General features: G+C 30.9%; 1 protein-coding gene across 4 annotated transcripts in view; it reads right to left on the minus strand.

Annotated features, from left to right (window-relative positions):
* The window catches only part of LOC145328225 (cytohesin-1-like), a 53321-nt gene extending 46485 nt beyond the window's left edge, over nucleotides 1-6836 (minus strand). For 2 of the 4 annotated variants that reach the window (XM_080171832.1, XM_080171833.1), the window contains exon 1: nucleotides 6530-6836. The gene's annotated coding sequence lies outside the window, so the exon portion shown is untranslated. The remainder of the gene's footprint in view (nucleotides 1-6529) is intronic. The other 2 variants (XM_080171830.1, XM_080171831.1) reach the window with 1 other exon arrangement.
* Between the last annotated feature and the right edge of the window lie 466 nt (nucleotides 6837-7302).

Consider the following 7302-nt stretch of genomic DNA (forward strand, 5'->3'; position numbering starts at 1 on the left):
GTGAACAAGGTTATAAAAAGCTCCCCTTTTGTTTTACTTTAGAGTTTATATATTCAAGTGCTTAGCACTCATTACCAGAGGTACTCAAGAGGTAGCAAAAATCTAATGGCTTTTTTACAGTTGAAGTCATAAAAATGAACAACTTTTTGCCTCTTATAATAAATACTAAATACCTACTTAAAAATTTCTAAGTAACAAAAAAGATTTGAGTTTAAAACTTTATATGCAAAAAGTATATTAACTCTTGAAATTTCTGAAGCAAAAAAGACAGAAAAAACTTGCAATGCAATGCTTAGTTACCTAAAAGTATTTTTATTTTGCCATTTCCTAAGATTTCTGATATGGACTATTGCAAAAATGTTTAACATTGTTTCGCAAATATCTTAGCTTTTTTACATTTAATAGTAAGCTTTTATGTTCATTAAAAGTCTCTTAATTACAATGAATTAAGCTAATTTATTTTGAGAATTGCAACAAAGACCTAATAATATTCCGCAGAAAATTATTTTTGCGCATTTTTTATCATCAAAAACAAAAACAAGTTATGCTCAATAAGGAAAAAAGTGTTATATCGTAAGGGCTAAAAGAAAAAATATTAAGGTATCAAAAAGCCCTTGGGCGGACGAACAGACAGACTGACAACATTTCATAGAGAAGCTATACTACTGATAAATGAATGTATTTATTCCTTAGAATAAACAATTTTTTCCCCTTTAGTATTTATATTCTATCTATCTATCTTTTTTTCGCCTTGATAGGCTCAAGTCAAAACACCACACACCGTAACTTAGACTGTTACCTTTTCTCAAATGAAAAATCAAACATCACACAAATGCTATAGAGTTCTAAAGTCACTTAGTGTCAAATTATCACAGAACATTTGTATATGAATTAATTGTAATCGTGTTGTTAACTGTAGGGTGGGGTTGAAAAACTTTTAAATAAAATTTAAAAATCTGAAAATATAATAAGATTAAAATTGATAAAAAGATGAATTTTAGATAAAAACAAGGTAAAAATATAAAATTTATAAGTTACAAATAATCACGTTCATTGCAAAACATTAGAGAAAATTTCCATTCATTTCAATATACTTGAAATACCAATGGGAATACGCGTGAATGCCGCGTAAGAATATTGTCAAAACAGAGTTGCCACTTTGAAACTTTTGAATATTTTCATAAATATTTCAATACATGTGGTTTCGTCCTCCTTTCTTAGACTTTGGATTATATATATATTTTTTAAATTCACCCCCCCCCCCAAAAAAAAAAAAAATATTTAAATGTTTTTTTAAATCCTAATGTTACAGATTCCTTCTTTATAATATTCAAATGAAGATAAATTTAAAAAAATAATATAAAAATAAAATTACAAATAAAAAATAGCTTGGACGTCATTGCCTCTATGTTATAAAGATTACCCCCAAAGTTTTAATTTACAATTCCACCCCCTCCCCCCCCCCCCCATAAAAAAATGAAAAAGCTTGGATGTCCATGTATAACTCTGTTTTAAGAGCACTTTAACTTATTTCTAAAGCACAAATTAAAACTTTAAATATGACTGTGTAAATCCATGTCTGACCATAAGATATCAAGCTATACTACGTGCGGTAGTGGTTAGTACCGTCATACCCGTAATTTCAGCCTTCCTTCTTAGCTCAAAGCAATGGATTGGTTTCTACTTTAGGCTTGCTTATCTCAGTTATACTTGGGTCCAACTAGGACATTGATTTTACTTGCTTAGCCTTAAAGTTTTACAAAATTGTCTGATTAAGTAAGAACAAGCAAAATTTTTTGGGGGGATAACCAGTTTTCGGCGGCAACAGCAGTTTTGCAGCCATTTCTTCACAATTTCAATACTTTTTGTAGGGAGTTGGGGTCAAAAACGAAAGTGTACAAAACAGGGTGTAGGAAGGTATATCAATCCCCTGGCAAATTTCGATATGAAAATTTGATATAAGGGGTGGTTTCAATAAAATTTCTTCACAGTTCAACATTTTACCATATTAGAGCAACTTCCATGCCAAGTTTTAGTGTTCTATTCATGTTTTAAAGTCTTGAAGAACACATACCTTATGGAAAATAATTACATAAATGACCCCATTTTTAAAAAGTGTTAAGATAATTGGTTTTAGTTATCAGAATGAAAAGAAATTGCTAGGGTATATTTAAAAATGTATTTTCTTTTAAATATTTTCAAAATAATAAGTGTAAAAGCTCTATTTTAAAGATTATCAGACTTTAAAATTCTTAAACTTTAGTCGTCATTTTTGAGAAATTTTATGTATAAAGCAGTTAATTTAAGAATTAATATAAATAAATAAACTAGTTTTCTTTATCTTAAGCTATAATTAAACTTCAAAAATTGTTTTATTACATGTAAAAAATCACTATAAACTTTGGAAAAATATATCGACAAAATGTGGCAACCCTGATTTTTATTGGATAAATTTCTTACATAGCAGAAATCCAATTAGTAGTGATTTAACTCGCCGTGCACACTGCAGAAAAAAGAGAAAAAATTAAACAAAATATTTTGAGGGTTCTAAGGTTAAGAATTTTTTTTAGAAACTTCTACCTCAAAAATAATAAAAAAAATCATCCGAAACTCAAACATTGAAAAAAAAATAAATCAATAAATCTTTTTCTAAACTATCCCCACGGCACCTCGCTGTTTTTATTGACAAGTATCGGCTCATTTCTAGGGGAGAGCCCCCCGGGGTTATCCCACTTTCACATTTGTAATTTTTTAAAATTACAAACAAAAAAGGTAAAACCATACAATTATGATTCTTTTAAAAAAATGAATAAACTCGGCAAAACTTAATTATAGGCTATTTACTAAATGTAGACTACCTAAAGGTGTTATTGACATAAAAAACAATAACAAATATAAGAAAATGAATGAATATATTGTTGTTTAATATGAAATAGGTAGCATTTAATTACAGAGTGTCTCGCTTCCGCGACGCGACACGTCACCTGACATATACTTGTTATTTAGACATCAATATTTTCATCATAATTTTGATTTTTTATAAATGATTTTCCAGTGTTGCTTAGAAAGGGATTATTATCCGCTGGATTAAAACCGGTTCTTTTAGCCATACTGAATCATATATAGCATCGTATTACAGATATTTTTCCACGAATATCAAAATAAAAATCATAAAATTAATAGGTACAAGTTTTGTTAAACCGGTCCTTCGGGCTAACAAAACCAGTTTTAATCTTATAATTTTTTAATTAAATATCCGCGGGAAACTGTCTATAATACGATGCGATAAATAACTAATATAATAATTTAACATAAAAAATAATACACACTTTGAGATGGTACATAATACAATTTGAAAAGTACATGATATAAGTTATTATTTTTTTATAATTCAATTCATGAAAATGTCCCTTTGATTTGAAACAAAAGCAACCCTATTTTATGATATTTTATATGATTCATTATAAAAATTAGGTCGATTTTATCATAGTTACTGTAGGGGTCAAATTTCTCCAGATGGCAAGCGGGCTAGCCGGCCATATAGATAGATACCCAGAAAGACAAAATAAACTTGAGTTTTAACCAGTTAGTTAGTTATACGGTTTTTATGACAGGGTTGTTTTGGACAGTTTAGGTTGTTTTATACTTTTTATACGAAGGAAAACTATTTTACATCCATCTTTAAGCAAGTAAAAACAATTGTTTTTACAAAGATAATTTTGAGAAATTAGTTATAGCAAAATGACTTAATTATAATCCGAAATAACCTGGATCCAAAAAGTTTTTCTATTATAATTTATTAATGTCTGACCTAAATGTAATGTCTAAATAATGTCGGTGTATAATAGCTAGACAAACAAAAATTATAATTACTTCATCCATCAAGTTTTTTCTAGTTGCAGGGGCTAGCTTTGATTTTAGGTAGTGTGTTTTTTTCTTCCAAAAATTGTTTATTTTAGATTTTAATGAGGGCCTTTTTCAGTGGCGTGCGAACCGAAGGGGGCATTTGGGGCAATCGCCCCCCCCTAGCGACCAAAACGCCACCCCCTGCCCCCCCCTAGCCACCGCCCCCCCTGCCCCCCCCTAAATGTTGAAAAATGCCCCGTTTTGCCCCCCCCTGGTAATCAAAAATGCCCCTTTTTGCCCCCTACCCTACAAAAAGCAAAACTATCCCAGTTTCCAAAAAAAAGATCAAGAAATACCCCCAAAAAAAATTTTGGCGCTTCGCGCCAAACAGACAGTTACCAATCATTTAACCTTACCAAATTTTTGAATTAGTGTACAAATTAGGTTATAATCTCTTTTTGCTGAACATAACAAACCAGGTAATAGGAAGTATTTTATTTGGATAATGTAAACTTTTTACCAAAGAAATTTTGTACATCCCCAATGATGATGCACAAAATTACCCCTTATATAGATTACAATTAGTGGATGAAACGTATGGAAACTCAACTTAATTAACCAACCAATCAAAATTCCATTATAGTTCCCAAAGTTGTTGAGCCAACGAATAAGAATATTTATATGAAATATTGGGGACTAGTGTAATAAATAGCCCAAAAACCCTTCCCCCCCCTGCATATTTGACGAAAAAAATTTGCGCTTTGCGCCCTTCAAAATGGTTTCTGCTTTTTATCACATTGTAAACATCAAATATTTAATCAAAAAGTTATTTTATATAAAAAAGAAACAGCATTGATATTTATCTGAGCCTTTTCTCAACACTGTATTTCTGTCTAAATGAATAACTAGGTATGATGTCATATGATGTTTAAGATAAGTTTATCATTTTTTTTGTGTACATACCCTCACAAAAAGATATGTTTTTTTTATGGCAATTTTCATTAAAAACCCTTAAAACTAACTACACTTTATATTCCTAACTTGATAAAATACGCCACTCTTGTTGTCTTTAATTGATTTTAGGGGGCGTTTAAGGGGTGTTTCGTTGTATTTTACAGTAGCATTTCCCCTATTTATAGATCCTGCGGGTCTATTTGCCTAACCCTGCGGAGAAATCACCTAAGCTAACTTAACCTATAATAACCTATTAAAAGCTACTGTGAAAATACGACGAAATGCCCCTTAAGAGGCGTTGCCACGAAAGAGACTATACACAAGTTTTCCATATTCCTAAGATATTTTTAAATCTGTAGATGAAAGGACAAGTAATTTTTATTTTTAACATAGTTCTTTATATCTTTGGTTTTTATGGTACGATAAATTTTTTTGTGCATTATAATATCAAAAAAAATAAAATTTCTTGTTGTTCCGAGCATCCAGTATGTAATTTACTTTGACTGTCATCACACAACATACAGGAAAAAGAATTTGTGACTTTTTCAACCTAAAATATATATTTATTTCAACAAATGCTCTTTAAATCTTCTTGTCTGTATTCTTATTAATGATTTTTTGTGCTTTGCTACTTATAGATGTTATCATCCTTGTTGTCATACAATAAAGAAATATTTAAATTCAGTTTTACATGTTAGGTAAATTTTTGGTAAATTATTTCCAAAATGAGTGTTTTTATCTCCCCCCCCCCCCCCCTATTTTTTTAATGGGATTATTCATCCTTCCTGCTGAGATTTTATAACATCCCCTTCCACCCATTAAAAATGTTTTTTGGTTGGGGGGGGGGGGGGGGGGAGGTTAAATTATCTTCTATACTTTTTTTTCGAAGATGCTTTCTAGCTCCCATCCCTTCAGTCATTGCAGGGTGGAGAGAAGGGATGGGGGAGAAATGATGGTGGGAAAAGGATGGGGGGTAAGAGATGGGGGATATAAATGGGAAATATGGATGGTGGAAGGTATGGGGAAGAAGGGATAAGGACTAGAAGGCCAATAATCAAATAATCCCACCCCTTAAAACGCCCTTATTTAAAATTAGTATATATTATAATCAAAATGCCCCCCCCTAAAGCAAAGTGCCCCCCCGGGGCACTTTGCTTTAGGGGGGGGCAAAATTTTACAAAATCTTCAAAATGCCCCCCCCTAGACAAAGTGCTTCGCACGCCACTGGCCTTTTTGTGTAATATTTTTGTAATAATGTGCAATAATGTATTGGGCTGGTTTAAGACCAGTTTCTCGACCTCCTTCGCGCTCTACTAGAGGCTAGGGCCGAAGCAATTAGTTTTAAAATAATGAACTATATAATTTTTTAGGATTTTACTTACAGATTAATACCTAAAAGATTTAAAAGTTTTCATTTCTCTAAATTGTTAAAATAGTTAGAATACTTAATGTTGAACTTCATAAATAATATAAAAAAATATTTAATTATAAAATCTTAAGATACGATAAAGAAAATTGTACTTTTAGATTGAGAAAAACTAATAATTTTAAAATTACATCTCAATTACAATGTCAAAAAAATTGGGGCGACAATTTTCGCCAAATATTTTTATCTTTGCCCCAGAGGGTTAAATTTTTGATCTTGGCAAAATAAATATTTGATTTTCAAAATATTTCATAGAAAAAATATCATTTTTATGTACTTTTAAAAATATGAAGAAAAACTTACCATTTTGTCAAAAATGATATCACTACATTATAATGTTTTTATTTTTAAGTTTTATATTTTTCACTTTTTATTAATTTTAGTCAATGGTATTTCTAAAAGTTTAAAATTATTTCTGTCAATAATCACTTATTTATTGTCATATAGTGTTTATTTGATTAATAAAATCAAAAAAGTTCACATACACCCTTTGCTGTCGAAGGATTTATGAAAACTAAACTTTTTTGAGAAGAAAGCTGAAAATGATTCACGGAATAAAAGAGTGATGGTGGAATTTTGGCCGGTTTCATTATCACACACACACAATTCTTCCTAGCTAGGATACACACACACGCCCTCCAGCCTAAGCTAGGCAAGCAGGAATATTGGCGCATCACGGCTCCACTTTCGATGAATATTTTGACGCGTCCCGGCACGCTCAGGCAGCTTCGGTTACGCAATATTGTCCGCCTGTTTTTGTCTTCTAATGGCGCGGAACGCTTCTTACAAAATAATGTACATTACGTCTATTTAGCAACCGAAGAATGTTTACTAAGGAAAAAATGTCACTTTTGCTGGTTTTACATTTTTTGCATTATTTTCTTTTTCTAAAAAACTGTTGATATTTCTAAAGAAGTGAAATAAGATTGATAAATTGTACATACCTACATGCTATATATATAAGATCATTATATATCAAACACTAAAAGAATGCGCTAGAGATTGCCCTGGCCAAAAACAGTCACATTTGATTACCTTGCCAGGTTGTTACTTAAAGACAAGGATCATGAAACATT

This window comes from Acartia tonsa, chromosome 9 (assembly GCF_053477335.1).
Source record: "Acartia tonsa isolate MP-2025a chromosome 9, ASM5347733v1, whole genome shotgun sequence".
Lineage (NCBI taxonomy): Eukaryota > Metazoa > Arthropoda > Copepoda > Calanoida > Acartiidae > Acartia > Acartia tonsa.